Below are 24,348 nucleotides of genomic sequence, written 5' to 3' on the forward strand. Positions count from 1 at the left end.
CGTTTATACGTCAAAAAATATTTATTTTAATCATTAATTTGCCCTAAGTTGAATTTTTGAACTAAATTTTTTTATTGAACTATAGTAAATAAGAATATATGGCACTGTAACTTTAAGAAATTATAATACAGTTGTTTTCTGAAAAAAAAATAAAATTAATTGTCACAATTTTTATTTCATGCAAACGATAATAAAATTTGTTTTAAAAACTCCCGTTCAAAAAGTCCTTACTTACTTATTATTTACCTTTTGTTATTACACTTCCATTTGCCACTCTCAAATAGATGGACATGGATGGATAAAACACCAATTCACCAAAACACTTTTATTTTGCACTGGACGCACGTTTCGCTAACCATCAGCAGATGATTAAGCGAAACGCGCGTCTAGTGCAAAAGTAAAGCGTTTTGGTGTATTGTGGCGAATTAGTGTTTTTATTTTGGCTTTTGATTTTGCGACCATATAGCTAGCTACCTCTGTATTTCAAGAATATGTGAGATGATGTGATATGAATTACAGTTACGAATTAGGACTTAAGCTTAAAAAAATGCAGAAATAGGTACTACTAATAAACTTCCAAATAAACGGATAGGTAATTGAAACACTGCAACCCAAAATGTTCACCATTAACTTCTACCAGCTTCTATTATTTTATTACTACCGTTTCCCCATATAACAGGAAAATATTTTTGGAATATTTTGGTTGTCACATAATAATAAATACATGTAAACATGTTTTTGTGAATGTGAATGAATTATTACTTTTGAATAAGTGAAAATCTGGGATACTACAGTATTGACACTAATAATATTGTATTTCTATTGTCTTTATTTATTTGACTCTCAATGCTTTTTCTAGATATTCTTGTTAGTAGATATGGAGCATGGAGGATGTATTGTCGTAGTACATAGAAAACTCACACATACGAGACAGTATTTCAACACCAGCTTAAGAAAAATGTTTTTTCTCTCTTAGCTTATAATGTAAGAGGAACATCAGAAAAGACCAGGCGAATATCTAAACAATATAATATTACAAAATAAAATAAAAAATAATGAGAGGACCTAAATATGCCCTGCTGCAGAACATAATAGAAGGAAAGATAAAGGACAGAAGGAGCCAAGGAAGAAGAAGAACATCATGGCTCAAGAATTTGAGAGAATGGTTTGGAATGACTTCAAACCAGTTATTCAGAGCAGCCGTTAACAAAGTTAGAATTGCCATGATGATTTCCAAACCCTATATTAGGAGATGGAACCCGAAGAAGAAGATAACGTTACAACTGTCTTCAAATCTGCGAATTTGGAACTATTCTAAAAAGCGTGTTAACAAAATCGAAACCGGAAATATTGAAACAAGAAACTGGAATGTCGGTTACTGGAAAGACAAAACAAGTACGACTTAAACTTAAAACCTGAAACAAGTCAGGTATTGCAGACCAAAGTGGTCGGAAGCTCGGGTTGTTCACTCACAGGGAATCTAATTTGAGAAAAGTTAAATTTAAAGAAGCCGTTTTACCATAACAAAATCTTTAGCAATTCTAGTATGCAAAACAAAACACTAAATCACCACAATGCACCAAAACACTTTTACTTTTACACTGGACGAGCGTTTCGCTAACCATGTTAGCATCATCAGCGGATGATTATAAACTAAAATACAATCTATAATTGGAGCGTTTATATACTCGCTCAGTGGGCACCGAGTGGGCGTGGAAAAATCTAGCCAACCGAGTCAGAACCCACCGAGCGTAACAGTTAGATTTCCCCCACTAGAGTAGTAGGAACAAAGAACTTGAAGGAATTGGACTGTTGTCTCTGTTCATACTATCTTTACATTTATTAATTCTGATGCTTTCATATGCATCTAATTGCCTGTAATTTGAGACTTGTTTAAGTAATTTAAGTTATTAAGATCTATACAATGTTCTTTATCAACAATATGTTCGACAACGCAAGATTTATCAGGTCTACCATATCTTATCTGAGCTAAATGTTCTTTATATCTAGTTAATATTGACCTTCTAGTTTGCCCAACATATTTCTGATTACAATCTTTACAAGAAATTTCATAAATACCCTGTAACAGTCAAATTTCCTCGCAACGACCTCTGTGTGCCAGCTCATAAAATATCGCAAATAGCTATTATTTTTGCATCATGTTTACTATAATTTTATTATTAAATATTATTTTATTTAAATTTTACAATTATGCAACCCGATATACACCGCGATATACAGCTATAGATACACAATATTGTCACTGGACCAGGCACACCAGCAGTAGTAGGCTTTTTGTCCATCTCTCTATATCTTTGATCGTCACCTCCGTCACTTGTCACTGTCAGATCAAATCAGATGTTTTTGGATTTATTTATCCTTTGTTTTGGTTATTGAAATTTTATAACTATCAGATAAAATTTCGTAGTTAAATTGGTTATTTTTGATGTGGATCGCATTGTGCAATTCGTTCTTTTAATTGTGGAATTTCTGAGTTTAGTTCGTTCATTGACCTGATATGGAATATGCCTGAGGAGAAAACATCATTTTTTATTTATGCCTTTTTGTGAGTTGGACTAATCAAGATATATAGTTCTCTATCTATATCCTAGAGGGAGATTTCCGGTTGAAATCTGATTTTTTGAAGGAAATCGAATCCTTGCATCACTTCTTGTGTACTCCCCGACCGGGTGTCATCGTGAAGAGCTGGCTGCCGTTTCGTGAAGCATTCCCTGTTGGTGAATAGCAGGTCTTCGTAAAGAAGGATTAAGGCTTCCGAAACACATTTAGTCAGAGACGTGGTTGGATTTTGTTGAGTTTATATGGACCACCGATTAATCTCTTATCCGGGATTAAATAGTCAAATTTTCCGACCGATATTCCGATTCCACGTGCCCAAGAAGTCTCCGAATAGTTCCAAGGTATGCTATAATTCTTCTGCCTATTCTAAGTCAATGCTCAACTGATTTTTGTTCATATTGTTGTCTGGTTTTCGACTCTTCCACGCCCACTAGAAACGAGAACCACGATCTAGAAAGATCAGTTGAGTGTTATCCTTCTTAAATCTTATTTGGTTGTTCGTAATTGTAGAGCAAGAAGACCGATCCAGACCGTAGTACAGAACAGTCCAGAATTCCATCCGTTCCTGTTGTCCGTGTAGAGATACCCGTTGGACATCATAAACCCTCGTTGAGGTAAAGTTCAGATTTGATTAGTCCTTCTTTATTACCTTTATAACCTCCTACACGTTGTGCTAGTCCTTGTTCTATAATTGTGGCTCTATTCTAAGACAACCAATATTATTTAAGGTTTTTATGTTCACCTTTTGAAGTCCTACACCTGCCTGTACATTTGCTGAAGGGCTCCAGTGACAGTACCCCGAGCTGCTGTACACCGCCGTAGCAACCCTGTAGCTATACGCCGTAGCTCAGCCGGAGGAAGTTTTCAATATCACATTGAGTAGAGTAAGACTGTACAATTTTAGTTTAGATTTAGTTTGATATTTGTAATCCACCCAGGATATTGTACTTAGTTTAAGTAAGGGGGATTATGACGTCATACTTTTAGTTAGTTTTCTTGATTTAAATTTTATTCTACTTTTCAACGTTTATTCATTTCCATTTCTTTAAATATTAACTTTTAATATTTTAATAAATTGCTTAAACATTTTTAGTAGTATTATTTGCAGTCTAGTCTCATAGTTAAGTTAGAGTCACTTAAGTACAAATAGTTATAGAATATTTGAAGTTCATGATAGTTGCACTCAACAGTTCGAGGTTAGTGTTGAAGTCTACTTAATAGTTACATCTTTTATGCCGAGTTCATAGAGTATAATCTCGTGGCGCCCTTTTATTAATATTTTTGAACCCCGACCACCCGGCTGTTAAAACTAAAAAGCTAGTGGCCTCTATGTAACTCATTCTGCATAAAGTAAACTTGTGTTTTATTGAACTTCAAATTAGAAAGGGCGTGGCAACCCGACCTTTCCAGTAGAGGTGTTTTATCCTTTGGATTACCTAATAATTGTTGTAATTTATTATTAGCATTATACACTAGTTTATAATTGACATTCTTAAAAATTCCTTTTAGACCACGGGATAACTGTCTATCAAACGGTATTGAAAAATATTTTGACGTATCTTTCTCCACTTGAAAAGTCGAATTTTCAGAAATCATTAACCTATGTTTTCTAATTATTTTATCAACTAGTGAAGGAGAATATCCATTACACTCAGCTACATTCCTAATGTAATCTTTTTCTATTTCATATTTTTCGTTGGAAAGTGGAAAACTAAGTAATCTATGAACTAAGAAATTTAAACTAGCCATTTTATGTTCAATACTATGATATGATTCATTAGGAATATATCTGCGTGTAGTGGTATTTTTTCTATAGATATCAAATTCCAGGCAATTATTAGTATTTCTAATAACTAATACATCTAGAAATGGTAATCTGTCGTTGTTCTCAATTTCATGTGTAAATTTAATGGAAGGAAAACGATTATTTAATTTAGAAATAAAATTATCTATGGTGTCTGAATGTGTGTCAAAAACAGCAAAATATCATCCACATACCTAAACCATACTCTTGGAAAATACTCAAACTGATTCTTAGCCTCCACTTCAAACCTGCTCATGAATAAATTAGCTAAAAATGGAGACAATGGATTACCCATTGCTGTACCTTCCCGCTGTTCAAAAAAGTTGTTATTAAATTGAAAACAATTTTGTTTCATACATAACGATGTAAGCTCAATATATTCAATCACAGTTTTGTTGTCGAGACCATTTGCGTTCAGTAATTCCTTCAAGTAGCCTAAAGTATGTGGAATTGGAACACTTGGTACAAACTGTAAAATTCCAGTATGGAAATATCCACGGCATGGCATATAAAAAGCACCAATGTGGACATTGCCAGTTAACAATGTCATACTTGACCGGACTCAACTTTTTAACACCTGAATGCCTTGCTCTAGTATACGTATAAGCTCAGTAAGTAGTTTTAGGATTTAGAATAGTTTACAGATGATAACTGTTAGAAAAATCTATCTGACCGAAACAATAGGTTAAAATAAATAAAAAAAAAATGGAATCCCGAAATGATTTTAGTGTTAATATATCTCCTTTTTATAGTTTCAGTTTATCAGCTATATCTTTCCATAATGTTTTATTTAACTCTCTTTTAGGATACTGTTTAATTTTCACACAGACGTCTAAAACTTTTTTCTATAAATTCGGATCTAATGTAACCGCCGCGCGACCTTATGGTATATTACTCTGACGTTTCAAAAGCGTATCAAAAAAAAAAGCGACATACGGAACCAATAATATCATCACTTACGCCGTAGCTAATGTACAGATAAAGGAAAGTAGATAAAAACGGGAACAATATTAAAGCTTCCCGATAAGGAAATCGATAACCGAATAAGTTTGACTAATAGTTCTTCATTTGTTTTATTGACGCAGGTAATCCCACAAGTGATAATAATTTATTCAGAAGATTTATTTAATCAATATTAAATAATAAATGATATTTTTTGTTATATTTAATGTCATTCTCCACACACTCCACAGTATTCCCACGTACTTCCAAAACTGAAGTTTGCTGATATATTACAATATAAAACTAATGTAAATTAATAATAGTATCTCTTCAAAAAAGTCTTATGGGTATTTTGCCACTTATATACACCTATTCAAGAACACTTTAGTTTCTTTCAACAGATACGTCTATAAAAACCGTTGCCCTTCCGGAGCTATGGGTGGTAGCCTGTTTTCTTCCATGTATTCTACGTGTACGTTACATTATCGTTTTACGTGTGAAATCCATGTTTCTTTGGGCACCCCATCTTATTACGTCCTGTTGTCTTATATATGTGTTGATATTTCGGTCTCTTCTAGTCTTCTATGGTTATGTCTTCTAATGTTTATTTCAGCTACGCCTAACATGCTTTTGTTTTTGTTTTTGTTTCTCGTATTTTTTTCAGACATAATAATATATTAGTATTATTTCAATAGAAATATCAATTTTTCGAAAAGCTGTGCAAATAATAGAATGATGCAGGAAACCAGTTGCCGAATTCGTACCACTAGGCTTCCTATATCTTACCTCTCTCTCTCTTCAGTCCTGACCCCCATTAGGGAGTGTAGTGGTCAGCGTAACATCATGGATGATTTTTCTCCATGCGCCTCTGTCTTTTGTCATCTCGATAACATCGTGCATTGGCTTGCTACAGCTAGTCGTGATCTGGTCTATCCATCGAGTTGGAGAGCGGCCACGTGGTCTAAGTCCCTCCACCTTGCCTTGAATTATGAGTATTTCCATATTGTCCGGACTTTTCCCCATTATATGTCCAAAATATTTTAGTTGTTTTAGTCGGATTTTACAGGAAAGCCTATTAGTAATATTAAGTTCATTTATAATGGAAACGTTTGTACGGCGTTCAGTCCATGGGATACGGAGCATACGTCTATAACAATACATCTCGGTAGCATCGATCTTCTTACGTTCCGCCTGCCTGAGAGTCCACGATTCGCAGCCATACGTCAATATTGGGAGTACCAAACAGTTGACCAGCCGGTTTTTGGTGGCTCTTGAAATCTGGCGGTCTTTCCAGATCTTGGTCAGTCTCCCAACAGCTACCTTTGCCATGTTGCACCTACGCTTCACCTCTTCTTCCGATGTGCCTGTATTTGTCAATAGTGATCCCAGGTATACGTATGACTTAACGACTTCAAAGCGGTCGATATGACTTATACTTGGATGGTTGTTATGTTGCCTATCAGCTATCATGATTTTGGTTTTTGCGTATTTAGTTCCAGACCGAGTCGATTGCTTTCGTTTTCTACCCTATTTACTAAATTGATTAACTCTTCTTGACTGCTAGCGAGTAGTGCTGTATCATCTGCAAAGCGTAGATTATTTATTTTTTGGCCATTTATTGAAATGCCTCCTTTCCATGTTTCTAGCGACCTTCTCATTATGTATTCTCCGTATATGTTAAATAGTTGATTAGACAATATACACCCCTGTCTGACTCCTTGTTCGAGGGAAAATTCCTTTGAAGCTGAATCCAGTATTCTAACTAATATCTTACCTACCAGCTGAAATATATCTAAAACATTTCAACATTATTCATTCTTAACATAATTATTCATTAACTATTAACTAAATAATTATTAATTCTTAACATAAATATTAACATTCTTTACCATAATTTTCGAGTGGTTTCAAAAATCACATCCAGGCTTTTATAACAGTTTTAGGCATTTTTATCTACAAACCAAATGTTACAGCTACAAAAGCCGTTTATATTTTTATAATAATTGTTATACTTACAGCTCTACTACTGCAACTTTCCTAAATCATACTAGTACTAACTGAGCAACCATACAGAGGTACTGTTTCAGCAACATCACTGAAAATATCAAAATACATTTTTAGCAGTCTTTTTAGAAATAATATTATGTATGTTTCGCCATCTGGAATGTCAGGAAATATTCTCTTTTGAGAAGAAAATACATATCTATTCATCTTACATTTCCTCAAGCCATATAAAATCACTTACCATAAGTCATCAAAATATTAGAGGACAAGTAGTTACCCACTAGTAGATATAAAAAGCATTTTTGGTAAACTCTGTCTCAAATAGTTTCTGAAAAATAAAATTAATTTTCTTAAAAAGGTCCGATTAAATTTATATCTCCGAAACTAAAGTTCCAAGAAAAGTCGTAATATATCTACAAATTCATTTACCCACTAGTAGATATAAAAAGCATTTTTGGTAAACTCTGTCTCAAATAGTTTCTGAAAAATAAAATTAATTTTCTTAAAAAGGTCCGATTAAATTTTTTATATCTCCGAAACTAAAGTTCCAAGAAAAGTCGTAATATATCTACAAATTCATTTACCCACTAGTAGATATAAAAAGCATTTTTGGTAAACTCTGTCTCAAATAGTTTCTGAAAAATAAAATTAATTTTCTTAAAAAGGTCCGATTATAACCGATATCAACTCAAATGAGTCTACAGGGTTGTTCACCACATACGACACGGAGTACTGTAGCTAAACGATTAGATTTTTACAAATTGTAAGTTTTGGGTTCGTTGAAGGACTATTAGAGCTCCAATTTAAAAATATTTTTACAAGATACAGAGTGTCCCAAATAAATAAAAAATATCAAAGTTGTATTTTTTTAAATGGAACACCCTGTATATTATTGCATTTTCAGTTTCTACGATTAAAATAAAGGTAAATTTGATTAAGGTTTATTACACTTAAACCTTACCGTTTTTGAAATATTTTCAATTTTACGAAATTGCAGTATAAATTTTAAGGCTTCATTTCTCCGAGGATATCAAAGTTTTTAATACTACATATTTACTGAAGTTTATTTATTGATCAGTTATTGTGTTGCAATAATAAATATTATACTACCTTATACAGAGTGTCTAAAAATTTATTTTAAATAATTACTAGCTTTAAACGGCAATAACTTATTTGCTTTGAATAGAACACCCTGTATATTTTATGAGAATCAAATGCACAATTTAATTGTCTTTCAAATTGCTATTTCTTACCTATACCTTCAAGTTTTCGTAGAAAATGCATTTTTTTTATAATTTAGACCTCATTTATCAATATACCTATGGAATATTGACATTTTAGATTGTTTTTATAACAACAAATGTACAAAATGTACAGACTAGTAATATTATCGTTTTTACTAAAACGATAATATTACTAGCCCATTTGTATGCTAAAAGAAAACTATTTAAATCTTTATAAAAGAGTATACCATTAATTAAATATACCACCAGTATTTCCGCCCAAATACTAATTAACTACATACTTAATTGTGATCGTTAATAAATTATTCTAAATAAATGTGGATTTGAATCAGAAATCAATATAATAATAAGTTATGAAAATGAACGTCTCTGTTGTTATAAATAAGCATTTGTCAACAAATTAAATATAATTTTTAAGGTGTTACTTTTTACCACACTGTCTAATACACATACATAATTCAGTTTTTTAGTATTTGGAGCAATTATTATTAATCAACGCAAACAGTCAATTAATGTAGTTTGAATACTGAATTTTTATTTTTAATGAAATAAACGAACTATATCGACAATATTAGTATCTGTACTTTTTAAAAATTTGGTAGATCTTTAAAAATAATCTAAAATGTCAGTATTCCATAGGTATATTGATAAATGAGTTCTAAATTACAAGAAAATGCATTTTCTACGGAAACTTGAAGAGATAGGTAAAAAATGGTATAATACAATTTGATAGACAATTAAATTGTGCATCTGATTCGCATAAAATATACAGGGTGTTCCATTTAAATTAAACAAGTTATTGCCGTTTAAAGCTAGTAATTATTAAAAATAAATTTTTAGACACTCTGTATAAGGTAGTAAAGTTTTTATTATTGCAATACAATAACTGATCAATAAATAAATGTCAGTAAATATTTAGTATTAAAAACTTTGATATCCTCGGAGAAATGAAGCCTTAAAATTTATACTGCAATTTCACAAAATTGAAGATATTTCAAAAACGGTAAGGTTTAAGTGTAATAAACCTTAATCAAATTTACCTTTATTTTAATCGTAGAAACTAAAAATGTAATAATATATAGGGTGTTCCGTTTAAAAAAATACAACTTTGATATTTTTTATTTATTTGGGACACTCTGTATCTTGTAAAAATATTTTTAAATTGTAGCTCTAATGGTCCTTCAACGAACCCAAAACTTACAATTTGTAAAAATCTAGCCGTTTAGCTACAATACTCCGTGTCGTTTGTGGTGAACAACCCTGTATAAGTCCAAAAACTCGTTGATATGTATTATTTATTGAAGCACTCGTGCCGCTACGTGATCTTAGGTATTACCGTAAGTCTTGTTAAGCTTACTAAATATATTGAAAGTGGTCTCGCCAAATGCAGTTCTAAACCAGATATTGAATAGTTGAATAGGTATGGTTTAGGAACCATAATGCTTAACATATATACAGATAACTACTCCAGTAGTGTCCTACACTTAGCCCGGCAGCGCTAAGAAAGCATGTATGACATATTATCCAAAATATCACAGTTTACGACATATTTTACTTTAGCACCCTTTGTTTTTATTTTGCAATAATATTTAGTCTTAAAACATGTATATACATGCTATTATTAGATAGATTCACAACAATTAATAATGTTAATAAAATTAACAGTTTATGTACATTTTCATTGTATTATAATTGTGCTCAGATTGCTAAAATGATCAATGTGTTCATAACGTAATTATTTGTTCCAATGTAATCCCATTATTTTGGTCTATTGATTTCTCTAATCAGATTGAAAATTTATTGCATAGAGTTTATTATGGGTACATAATCATATAAATTTACTGATACGCTTTAATAATCTCTTACTATTATAATATTTTGTTTGTTAATATTGATCGATGGCATTTTTCAAGGAAGCACTGTTCGGTTTTTATATGATTCAAAATAAAAAATATATAAATTGTAAAATTAGTAATTTTTTAGTGGCCATAATGCGTTCTTTCAAAATCATCGAACAACTAAATCATTTCCATAGATCCAGTGACGTACCGTGACTTTGAATTTTGAGACCAAAAACTGACAAATAATTTGTCAAAAAAATCATATTACAGCTATATGTTTTACTTTGCATAAAAATGTTAACTAATAAGTTAGAATAATTATATTTCTTCCCTAACTAAGTGGTTTTATCGTTAAATTTAACTAAAGCTAAGTACAACACAAATCTTAAATGCGTGGACTATTATAACAACAACTACATCGTAAAAGACTATTTTGGTAGCATTCTGAACGAGGATTCAAGTTAAACTTTTTAGAAAATAATTTAAAGAAAAAATGAACCTGCTCGCAGATGCTTGTTCGGAGTAAAATCCTAGAGCTCACATGATGCAGAATTGCATGAATCTTTGGAGTTATCTTAATACCTAAGTTGAGTATTTCCAATCTAAATTGTTCGATGTCATGTTCAAAATGTTTGTTTAGTGCTTGACCAAAACAACTCGAAACTACTTGATTGAATGCAGAAAACACTGCAATATATTTATTTCCTAAAAAAAAGATGTTTAGGTTTTTGCTTCTAAAACTTTGAATAGGATTCTTTACCGGGCGATATCGTCTTCAAAATATCCACTTTCTTTAAAAGTTGTCTGGCGTTATTTCCGTTACATTTTCCATAATGATCTAGATTCAATCCCGCTTTTTTTATCCATTCTGTTGCAACATTGGTATTCTCCAATTCAAGACAATCAAATAGTTTTTGAACCACACCTAACAAAAGGTGAAGCTCAGGAGGGGGAATATACTTTAAGACAGGTGTTTCTTCGTCGCCAATGATTAAAGGTATGTTTATACAGTTTTCTAAAAAATAATTGCCCTTTTTTATATGGTTCATTGAACAAAACAGTTTAAAAAATACAAAAAAAATATTTCAAACAAAAGCGCTTACTAAAATCTTTGGCTTTTGTTATATTTCCTCCAGATTATTGCCATACATTTATATTTTCTGTAATACTTTTTATAGATCTGAATGATCCTTTAATTTCCATTTCCTTTACATTTACATCACACCATGGGCAAGTGTGAGTGGATGAATTTGACTGAAGACCAAGGAGAATGCCGTAATTTTTGTTGTCCATCTGTTGTCCATTCTCCTTGCCAGGTGTCCTGCCCATTGCCATTTGAGAGATTTGACTCTGTGGATGACATCTATTACCTGGGTCTTTTGTATATCCATATTCTTTTACGGTCTTTCTTGGTTATTCCCAGCATATTTCGTTCTACTGAGCGTTGTGCGACCTGAAATTATGATGACCTGTTTCCTTATGATGTCCCTTTTAAGTGTCCAGGTTTTGCATGCATAGGTTAGTGGCATTCTATATTTGAATATGATTGAGTTTCTTCCATAGGGTAGTAGAGATCCCGAGCTGTGTATTAGTTATCCTAAATATACAGGGTGTTTCAAAACAAATGCGAAAAACTTTAGGGGGTGATTCCTTGTTCAAAATAAAGGGTAGTTTGCTTTATAAACGTTGGGTCAAAAGTCAACCGTTAGGGAGATATCGCGGTACATAGATGGCGGAAAATTAATGTTTTTATTTTTTATCTTGAAAACAAAAAGAGATAGACTAATGAAATTTTATGGAAGCATTACTGTTATGAAAACACACTTTCTGGTAATTTTTTCACTTTTTTAAAATGAGTGGAAGGGGTTGAAATAAACTACCCCTATCATTCTTGTTAACGAAATTTAAAGAAAAATCTTATCAAACAAATGCAAATGCTTTAATTTGGATAGTTTAGTTGTTTAGAAACTTTTTTATCTCTTGTGTTTTTTTGATAAAACTCACCGATTTGAAATTAAAAAATAAAATGTAAAGCATTACATGTCAGGACAAAAAACATTTTTAGATTAAGAATCTAGTGATAATAACGATAATAATAATCATCTAGATAAACAATAACGTATTGCAGTAGAGTAATGTCAAATAAAATAATATTAGGAACATTCTAAAAAGTAACAGCGGCCGACTAGATTTTTTCCTAAAAAAATTACAGCAGCCCACTAGATTCTTTATCAGAAAATGTTTTTTGTCCTGACATGTAATGCTTTACATTTTATTTTTTAATTTCAAATCGGTGAGGTTTATCAAAAAAATACAAGAGATAAAAAAGTTTCTAACAAACAAAACTATCCAAATTAATTTTTTTGCATGTGTTTGATAAGATTTTTCTTTAAATTTCGTAAGATTTATTTTTTTTTATTTAAGAATGATAGGGGTAGTTTATTTCAACCCCTTCCACTCATTTTAAAAAAGTGAAAAAATTACCAGAAAGTGTGTTTTCATAACAGTAATGCTTCCATAAAATTTTATTAGTCTACCTCTTTTCGTTTTCAAGATAAAAAATAAAAACATTATTTTTCCGCCATCTTTGTACCGCGATATCTCCCTAATGGTTGACTTTTGACCCAACGTTTATGAAGCAAACTACCCTTTATTTTGAACAAGGAATCGCCCCCTGAAGTTTTTCGCATTTGTTTTGAAACACCCTGTATATATATTCTTCTACCATTTCCAATGTTGTGTTATTTATTAGAATGTCTTTTGTTTCCACAAGTTAGTTGCTAGTATTTTTGCTATTTTAATTTTGAGACCCACTTTATGGTAGATTCTACCACTACTAAAAATATTTGCACTTATTTAAGACCCATCCTGTATAGTTTATGTGATAAAAAGTTTGCTACACACTTCAAGAACATGAGTTGCGTGCTTTAAAACTGTATTAATGTGTATTTTATTTATAATTAGGCCATATCTAACGATATGTAAAGAAAGGCATTCCAAAATATTTGCTCCCGTTATCTAATAACAATTCTAAAAAGACTCCGAGAAATTCTATGGAGGTAATTAAAACGACGTGTAAATCCATTGACGTATTTTGTGTTCCTAATAAAGCATTGGCAAATATCATAAATAAATTTTTGAAGAATATACAAACGTAACGCGACGATACGGATAAATCTCACGTTAGTACGAAAATTATTACTCTAAAGGTGTTTATTTGTATTTATCATTTAACGTTACTGGAAAAATTTATTTTTACTTAGCACTAATAATTTTTTCTGGTCTGATTTACGTTCAATAAGAAAATCGTCTAAATTAAGGTGCGTTCTGACTAGTCGATTTTAATTGAACAGGTTAAGAGTCCATTTCACTAGTCCGGAAAAGTAGCAAAATAAGCGTTCGGCATTTTTTAACGTTTTGTGTAAAACTGGCTAGGTATTTTCATACAAATGAAGATGGAAATTAAAGATAAATGATTATACTATGCCGGGTGTTGCATTGTCGGACGGGACATAGGAAATCCCATGTAAATGGGGTCAATTATTGGCTTCCCTAATTATTTTTGAGAATAATTCTATTTAGGTTTATTGAAGAGCACTAAAACCCACATTCAAAAGAATAACTTCAGATATTTTTGATTAGCTCGTTTACGAGTTATCGCCAATTTCTTTTTAAATATTTCTCCTTTATTATGGCCCTGTATTTACTTATGAGCACCAGTCAAGGTAAAAGATAACTGTCAAATGAGGTTGCCATTTCAGAAATTTACCTATTTAGTGCTTTATTATTATTGAAAACTCATTCCTACATCGGAAATCTTATGTATTTATAAATACAAATTAATATGAATTAAAGTAAAATAAAGTAATCAATTACAAGGTTAATTATAGTATTATTACAATATTCAATAACTTATTAATTTAGGTACTATTCAATTGTTAGAACTTTAGGATTTAAGAAGATGTTCAAATATTCCTCCATCGACTGCTAGACAATAACCCAGGCGATCATAAAATTCTCTTCTTACATTCGCTAGTTGGTAAACTGAAATTCTATTGCATTCGGCAGAAATAGCATTTTTTAACTCGTCTAGATTTGGGTATTTTTTATCCTTGTATATCCTGTTTTTTAAATGGCCCCAGAGAAAGAAATCATTTGGCGAAATATCAGGAGACCTTGCTGGCCAATTTACTATATGATTTAGGCCAATAACGTTTCCGTTAAAACTATTGTCTAAATATTCCCGAACAGCCAGGGTACTATGTGCCGGGCAGCCATCCATTTGGTACCAAACTGCCTGATTTTCCCTAGCGGCATCATGTAAAGCAGGTAAAATATGATTTTCGAGTACTTCCAAATAATATTCTGCATTTAAATTTCGCGTAAGAAATAATGGCCCGATAATATTGTGTCCGAATATCCTTGCCCAAACATTTACTTTCTGTGGATATTGCGTCCTTGTTTCGACAAACCTGTGTTGGTTTTCTTTGTTCCAATATCGAAAATTTTGAACATTGGGTTCATTATTTAAGGTAAACGTGCATTCGTCAGTGAAACATATGTTTTTTAAAAATTCCCTATCCGTGTTTGCTCTTTCCATCATATCAAAACAAAACGCCTGCCGCCGTATTTCGTCCCCATCTCGTAGCTCTTGGTACTTTTCATATTTGAGGGAATATTATTTATGTCGTTTCAAAATTCGAAACGCAAACTCGGTTGTTTTGGACTTATTTGAAAAACGGTAAAGAGAAAATATGTTTTTTTTATCGAGCTCAACCAGCCCTGAAATTATTTGCACTTATTTCATACTCACCCTGTGTTATTTTAATACTGTGTTTATTTCTAATTATTTCACAGCATTTATTGATATAACCCTTCAATCAAAGGTAGTATTAAATATTATTATTTAGAGACGCTAGCTCTCTACTTGTTAACTTCATTTTAATTATTTATTTTATTCAACATAAATATTGCTTATCACTCTACCTAGAAAAAGGCAAAGTCCATGTAAGAGATTGTAATATTATTCATATTAAATATCAAGACATATAACTGTACAGTAGTTATTTACACAAAAACATTAAAAATTAATTTATTTAACAAATTCGTCTGATCATCTTAAATCATTCACGTGAAATAGAAAAGCCACAATCGTTATCATTTCATTTCAATGTCATTAACATAACTATATTATATAAATTGTTCTTATTGCATTTTCTTAGAAATACTTAAATATTAATCAAAAACGTTTCTTCACGTGACGCGACCATCCAAAGTTTATTTTATTTAATTAGTTTATTTAATAGAATGTGACAATGATTAATGTGACTCGAGGAATTTGCTAAATCGACACACAAACAGAACATAACCTCATAAGTATATTTATTTGTCTACCGCATTTAAATTGTTATAGGAGCATGAGTGTACCTTTGCATCTAGGGGAAAGTCGCCAAAACTGTTCTGGTTCCTAAATCATAGGTATCTCTTTAATATCTGGTTTAGAATATTATTGGCGAGACAGCTTGCTATACAGAGTGAGTCTTAAATAAATGCAAATATTCTCAAGGCTGGTAGATCTCGATAAAAGAAACATATTTTCTCTTTAACATTTTTCAGAGTGGAAGTCCAAAATAACTGAGTTATTTAAGTTTGAAAATTCAAAAAAAAATGATTTTTTTGTAAAAATTTTGAGAGCCACCGGATTTTTTCTGTATTTGCATCCCTTTTAGTGCCGTAACCATGGAGTAAAGCCGTAACTATGATAATAATATCAGAGATTAAGAAATTATACCGTGGGAAAATTTGCGGTGGACAGGCAGTTCTAAAAAGTTTTCGAAAAATATACAGGGAAATTTAAAAGGAAATGTACGATTTTCGACATCTTTTTTTTTGCGAAAAAACCTCATAGACGTGTTCCTGGGGTCAAAATATACCACCCCTGAAAATATTTGCACTTATTTAAGTCTCACCCTGTATATTTAGTTAACCCAAGAAGATGTGTTTTTCAATTAGTGCGAACACTTGAAGAAATTAATAATAAACCTGCTGTAATACGGGGTGGTCTGAACCAATGACATCGAAATAAATTAGACCCGGCGACTTACATTTTGGCGAAATCAATCATTGCCTTAGAAAATTGCATGTATGCCAAATTTCCACTACCGGCCGCATTTAAAATGAAATCTTACCTACGTATACGTACGGGGATAGCTAACCCACATTGTAAACCAGGAATTCCATAATTCCAAATATAGATTACGTCGTAGAATATTTTAAACCGATAATAATTAAAGGTAGTAAAGTTAACAAATCTTCTGTAATTATAATTTTTAGAAATTAAGAAATTTAACATAAAACAATCGACAATGTCGCAACGCCAGCTGATGCCGAAAACGTACGCATTTTACTATCTTCACTCCTAAATTTAGGCAGCCAACAAAACATCCAGTTCGAATTCGTTCATAAATTGCTCTACGGCGTTGCCAATGTGTTGTAGTTTTTCGAAATGTTTAACGAGGTGATTTCCAGATATTTTTGTGTTTTATGGTATTGTTTTTAGTGATTTTATTGATAAACAATAAGACAATGGTGCGAACTTGCTTAATTTGCAAAAATAGAGACGATTTAAACCTAGAAGTTTCATTTCGAAGGTGAGTAAGGCTATGTTACATCAGTGCGGTGCCGAAAGGTAAAATAGAGAAAAATCTTTGGAAATATGTATTAGTAAATCACACAGTTTTGGAATGTACCGTTATAAGTAATGAATTACATTAAGTTAGTTTCGTCACGTTTGGTTTTATTGAATATTTTGCTCATAATTCTTAATTATTAAAACCAAGTATACAAATACCAACTATACAAATGCGATTAATTTGTTGAAAAGATATATAAAAAAATTAAAGATGCCACAATTACGAAAAATGTTCATAAGCGAAATACCATATGATCGTGAAAAAAAAACGGCGTCAGCGATGGCTATGAAATGAAGATCGCTGTCATTTTATATGTAAAATTATATGGGGAATGTTATCGATGTTCATTTCTAAGCCAATTGGAGGCCTTTTTTTTCTATCATACTGATTGTTATTAGGATTTTTAGTTGTTAAAGATGATTTTTTAAGTGTAAAATCAAAATAGATTTATATAATGATTGAAAAAAAAGTTAAGGGAAGAGTACGTTGGATATTACATACTAAATAAGAATCGAATATAATTTTGGCGAGGTCTATTTCTAGATGTCATTTATTAAAAATTGACATAAAGCTTGTCAAAAACTAATACTAATTATAGAAAAATTATAAAAGGATAGAACGTTTCCAGAAACACAAACCGATATCCAAAAAAAAAAATTCGAATTTATATTACACCATTTAAAAATCAAATACAACCTTAAGGCCTACTACTGCCAGTAAGTGCCATTAAAAAATAAACAAGAGAAGGGGTCATGACATATCACCTCGCCAAAATTATCACTGATTGTCATTTTTTACGCCGTTTCTTTTTTCGATGGTATAATGTTTGTGGTAATAGAGCAATGCATTTTTTGTTTTGTTTATTAATGCTATAAAAAATTATATAGTTTAAAAGATGAATGCATCTTTGTTTGATATGTTTTATAAGCATTACTTATTTTTTGTTTGGTAATTTCTAATGAAAAGTTAATTATTTATTCAGTACAAGGTCCCGATTATCCGCGAAGAAACTGTTCCAGAAATAAGTAAATATTTTAGAAATTTTCTTTTGTTTAACAAAGATCTTTATTATTGTTGCTATATAGTAATATTTTTATACCTAATATAAAATTGTAATTAGTCACGACAGTTTTAAAATATTCTCATTTTCCACCGTTGCTTCAAGCAAAATAATAACCATTAATTCACATAAATGTTTTATAAAAGTCGTCGTCGGCTCGTATTCATTGAATGCTTGATGGATTATATTACTACTGGAGCAATTTACAGACTTTATACTATGGAAATGTGCATATCATAATATTTCAATTAGTTATTTTCAATTTATTGGAGTACAGAAGTAGTCATTTTCAAAATTTGAAGAGCCATCGAGCACAACAATATATCGTATCCAAAAATCATACCGTATGATCGAATAAAAACGGCGTCAACGATGGCTACGAAATGAAGATCGCTGTCATTTTATATGTAAAATTATATGGGAAATGTCATCGATCGTCATTTCCAAGCCAACTGGACGCCGCTTTTTTTCCCGGTATTTACGCGGATATAATATTAAATTATATATTACAATCAAAGTAACTACGCCCATGACACACTTTCTCAAGATCTCTGAACAGCGTTGCCATTCTCACGGGAATCCTTCATGACTGCGATCAGCCCGTCTTGTTCCCACTCGCATAGAGCAAGAAACGAATATCTGATTCTGATCTTTTCCTTTTTATGAATGAAATGCCGGGTCTACTTTATTTAGAGGTCATTGGTCTGAACTGTATTCCAGAAACTTCGACAGCATATTCTGCAGATAAAAATAAGTAAAATAGTTCGTATCAATGTATGTCCTAAAATGCTTAGTTTCGGAGATACAAGTGTAGTATCATTTTTATGTTATTTGAATGATTTCCAAATAATTCCTGAAGTAATGCAATGATGAAAATTGGTGTCTGGGAGTTTTTTGACATGAGAAATTTGGGGGGGCGCCACCTACATATATTTTAACAGTTTTGAAGAGTAATAACTTTTTGTCCGTACCTGTATAAAACTACTCAGTAAAAAATATACATTTTCGTGATTTTATGCGTAAAAAATATATCTTGGTAAAAATCGCTACGAGCAACCGTTTTGGAGGTGTAACATTATTTGGTCTGTAGAGAAAAAAAAAGAGTTTGCAAACTGAACTGGCAGTATTTGTCGTAAAAGGAGATAAAAATAGTTGTTCGGAAGATGTGCTTATGATAATATTTATTAACAAGTGTGACATGTGTGTTTTTTTACACCAGTCTCAAATTATGGTTAAGTATGAAGTATGAATACGTTGATATAAATGTCTATACCTATGCGGCGGATTCATCTTTCCAAAAAAATCCTGTATGGGTATTTCGCCACTGAAAGAAAATCTACAATATAAAACACCTAGTTATATTTTGTAAACACTGCTGCGTTAATCGAACGGAAACTTGTCAGCAGTTAAGTTTACAGAGAAACAAATGTGCCTAACGAACAAAAAAAAACGCTTAACGTTTCGGAAAGTTTATCTCTTTCCATCCTCGGAAGCAAACAAAAATAACAAGAATAAAGAAAAAAAAACTATTTAAAATATTTAAAATTCAACTACTCGAGAACACTTTAGTTTTTTTAAAACAGATACGTCTACAAAAACCGTTGACGTTCTGTTAAAATGACATTATATCAAGTTAAACTTCAAAATTAACAATTATTACCTGATAACAATTACTTAATAAGAAAAATCAAAAAAGCCTCAAACTTTCTGTATGATTATTTTTAATTTTTACGTATGGTTATGTTGTTTAAAATCAAAGAAGCGATTGCCATACACATTACTAACATCTACAGATGCATGAGCAATACATTTATTTTTATTAGATTGTATTAAAAAAGCCTCTTTTATTTTTCTTTCCGAAGCTATCGCTTCTTTCATTATAATTTTGGTGTTGTTAAAATTTGTTTTGTGCCCTGTGTCCCATGAACGCTACCAAATCTTAGATGTGTGAAAATCTCCCTTTCTTAAATAATGTTTATGTTCTTTAATTCGAACATTTAAAATTACGCTGATATATATGTTTTAGATTTATTTCAGATGGTAGGTACAATATAAAAAAGACTAGTGGTACGACTTTGGCAACCGGTTTCTCGAAGATGTGGAAGTGAACAAACTAAATATTCGTAATAATCACAACCACCCAGTCCGAAAAATTTGCTAAATTTTTTTACTTTTGTACAGACCGGTATGGTTTAGGCCACTTTCCCCTAACCGTACACTATCCCAATTACATTCGCTTGAGAATATAAATGTGCTGACGTCTGTCACTATAATCTGTGGCAATAAACTATGGTTAACACTTGTTATCGCAGAGATGTATAACGATATCATTTCTTTTCATTAATATTAAGACAATTAGGTATCTTACACAAAAATTGGTTAAGAATACAATGAAACAGAAAAATATATTCTTAATTTTGAACTAGTAAGGGTGGCTGCAACGACATCCCGTAATCCTGCGGTTAAAATATAATAGCTGATTTTTATATATCAAAATCAATTGTTATTTTTTAACAGCAGCATTACGGGATGTCGTTGCAGCCACCCTAAGTAATAATATCCTAATCTAATGATGCAATTGAGTAGTTATTGAATGTTAATCAATTGACTCTAATATCTAAATCACTTTATATACTTTCGAAGTGGACAATGGAATTCGGCGCCTACGTGCCAAAAAGGCATAGCAACAAGAGAAGTGAACGAAGCGGCGTCCGTTTAACTTTGAAAGCTCTCTGCTCAATATATAACCCGTTATTATTTTCTTTAATAGATAAGTGATTAATTACATTTATGTATTTTAATTTCACTTCCTATCGTATTTGGCGTCCCAACTTGGGCCATACATTGTGAAATGAAGAGTTTTTAAAAGTTAAAAAAGATAAAAATAGACATTTTTTATCAAAGTGAACAGTTCAGTGGTGAAACAGTGCTTGTAAACATTGTAAATTGTGCTAGTGAACATTCTGGAACATTTCTGTGTGGACAAAATTCCTAGAAATTTACTCAGCATAGTGCAAACTCGTTGTTTTGCTGCAAATTCAACACTAAACCCTGATAAGCTTCACCAACTTCAACAAAATCATCCAATCCAAGCACCTTGGGTTTGAAAGAAAAGAAAAACAAAAAAAAATTCAAAAACCACATCATTTCGGTAAGTTTTTGAACATTTTTTTCACTTTGCAACCTTCAGAAGAAAACCGATACTGGCTACGAAGCCACAGTAGTAGAAAAATATCTAAATTACGTAACATGGCAGAAGTGAACATCACTCTTACGCAGCAACAATTTGAAGCACTCTTATCACGTATCAGTTGTCAACACAGCCGTTGGAAACAGGGAATTTTTCTTCATGTTAGTGGCGTTTTAACGGTAGCAAAGACTCTGACGTAAATGCTTTTATAGACGCTATAGAAACCTTCAAAGACTGCTCGAAAGTGTCCAACGCGAACGCTCTGCGTGGCTTATCTATGCTACTCGATGATTTTGCCGCTACGTGGTGGTACGGAGTAAAAGACACTGTCGCAACATGGGAAACTGCTCTCGATCTTTTACGTCTAACTTTCGGTCCAAGAAAACAAGCATATCTTGTATATCGGGAAATATTTTCAAAAGAACAAGATATTAGAACACCTTCTGATGTATTTATCTGTCAATCACGTTCATTGCTTGCGCAACTTCCAACCAACACCCTAACCGAGTCGGCGGAGATTGATATGATTTATGGCTTGTTACATAAACGAATACGAGAAAAAGTATCTCGAGATAAAGTCCGTGCTTTTAACGAATTACTTAAAGAATGTCGCATGGTAGAAGAAACGTTTCTTGATCATTTTGACATCAGGCCTTCTAAAGATAAACGTCCAAAATGTCGTTTCTGCAAATATTTGGGACATACAGAAGACCAGTGCCGAAAGAAACAAGGTACTGCAAGTACATCAACGAAAACTTCGTCTACAGCGCCTTCACACCAGAAACACCAGAACACCTAGTCACTCAGTACGCCGAGGTACGGCTGATGTCGGAGTTGGAGAACTAACCTCTATAAAACCGTTTCAGATACTGATACTGGCTTTTATCAAAGCCCTGAGACTGTAAAGCGCAAGAAAGGGGTACACAATAGATTTATAAGGTCGTGATTATGTTCTCCCCTTCCATACAATTTACAATGATTCCCCCAAGATGATCATTCGACAAATGTAAATGAGCGCTTATATTTTATAAAACTACTATAAATTGAAAGACAAATCTCAATTATTACAAAACCTGTTAACAGAAATTCAACATAAAAAACCGTCTATTCACGGCAAATTGAACGTGATTCGCGCTCTAAAAAATCATCTGTTTCTGAAAGTCAATTAAATATTGAAAATTACGAACAAGCTCGGAATTGACATGTCGAAATGTTGCAAATTCAAAATCCGGCAAAATCACGCAAATACTTTTATTGATGATAAAAAGGGTCACAGTATGTTATGACCTTATATTTTATATGAGATTTTTTTTAATTATTATAGTATTTAACATATTCTTGTTTATAACCATTACTTGTATTTGATACTAAAATGACATCTAATGTTAAAAAATGTCGCCACTGTAAGAAAATCTACAAAATAAAATAGTTATTTTTTGCAAATACTGCTGGCGTTAATCCAACGGAGACTAATTGTCAGCAGACAGTTTACTAATAAAAAAATCTGTCTTTCATCAGGACTTTTTTGGAGAAATCCAATTAACGATTAATTATTTAACGATATGCAAAGTGATGATCTCAATACTTAATCATTAGATTTATTATCATATTTATAAGTAAAAATTGACTGTATTTATTTAGATGATTGACAAATGTCTTAAAAAGTATAATCTAAACACATTTCGTCTTAATATTTCTATCTATAATATTGTACATCAGGTTATTTTTCGCCATATTTTGAAAGTTCCTTTCTATTTTATCGGGGCTGCTAAATTCTAAACAAAACAAATTCGTTTAAAAAATATTTAGTAATAATTTACTTGTTACAATATATACACTTAATTATTGTGTGGATATTAATCACTTTCAAAAAATAGCTATAATAAATTATTAATAAATTACGTTGGATATTTTAATGTACCTATGTATGATATTTATAATTTTTTGTAAGCAAAACAAGTATTTAACGCTAATATATTATAATTACTAATCGTATAGTATGTACACGTAATGGTACTCTATTATTTTGTTATTATTAACTGTTATTTGTTTGGAGTATTGCTGGTTTGTCCATAAAAGTGTTACTTATTTTGTTCTGCATGTCTTCATCTTCATATATTTACTAATATTTGGTTAATAATACTAGGCTCAGTGACAAGTGTATTTACTGCTGATCCGAGACATATAGGGGTGTCATATTCCCAGCTGATAATGAAGTTTACAGAATTAAAACTGAAAACTTTTCCGATACTACTCTTTATTTTTTCGATAAATATATTTATCTACTAGAGAAGATCCATTAATACTAAAAATGAATTATTTATTTATTATTATATTTTGATTTACACCGTCTAATTTATAGCAACGAAGACATCAGAAACTATAGACCAGTAACATAACTACAAGATATTCACCAAAATAATAAACAACAGAATACAAAACACGCTAGACGCTGCACAACCACGAGAACAAGCAGGCCTTTAGAAGTGGCTTCAGCACAATTGATCACATACATACACTAAGGAAAATCAGCCAAACAAAAGAATACAAACTTCCACTAGCCACAGCCTTTACAGACTTTGAGAAGGCTTTCGGCTTGATATATCCTAAGGCAGTAATAGAAGCCCTACCGAACCAAGGTATTGTCAAGCCTTGATACGACGATGATGATGATATTTAGATAGACAAAGTAATATGAATATATATTTATATAGTATTTGTAAAGAGGGACTGCAGATATTTTATTCCAAGTTGACAAGCAACTGTCTAACAGAATTGAGCATTATATTAAATAGCTTAGAGATATTATCTTCGTTTATTATGTTGTTTCGCGTACAAACCGGCAACGCTGTGTACCGCTTTTTATTTTGTTTCTCTGTCTTTCAACTGGTCCTATACAGGGTTGTTCACCACATACGACACGGAGTATTGTAGCTAAACGATTAGATTTTTACAAATTGTAAGTTTTGGGTTTGTTGAAGGTCTATTAGA

At 31.7% G+C, this 24,348-nt stretch overlaps 1 protein-coding gene across 3 annotated transcripts in view; it reads left to right on the forward strand.

Annotated features, from left to right (window-relative positions):
* Positions 1 to 24,348, forward strand: part of LOC115879817 (high affinity cAMP-specific and IBMX-insensitive 3',5'-cyclic phosphodiesterase 8) — a 511,035-nt gene that overhangs the window by 146,172 nt on the left and 340,515 nt on the right. The window lies entirely within an intron of this gene.

Source organism: Sitophilus oryzae, unplaced genomic scaffold, assembly GCF_002938485.1.
Source record: "Sitophilus oryzae breed Bouriz unplaced genomic scaffold, Soryzae_2.0 scaffold_1588_pilon_pilon, whole genome shotgun sequence".
Lineage (NCBI taxonomy): Eukaryota > Metazoa > Arthropoda > Insecta > Coleoptera > Curculionidae > Sitophilus > Sitophilus oryzae.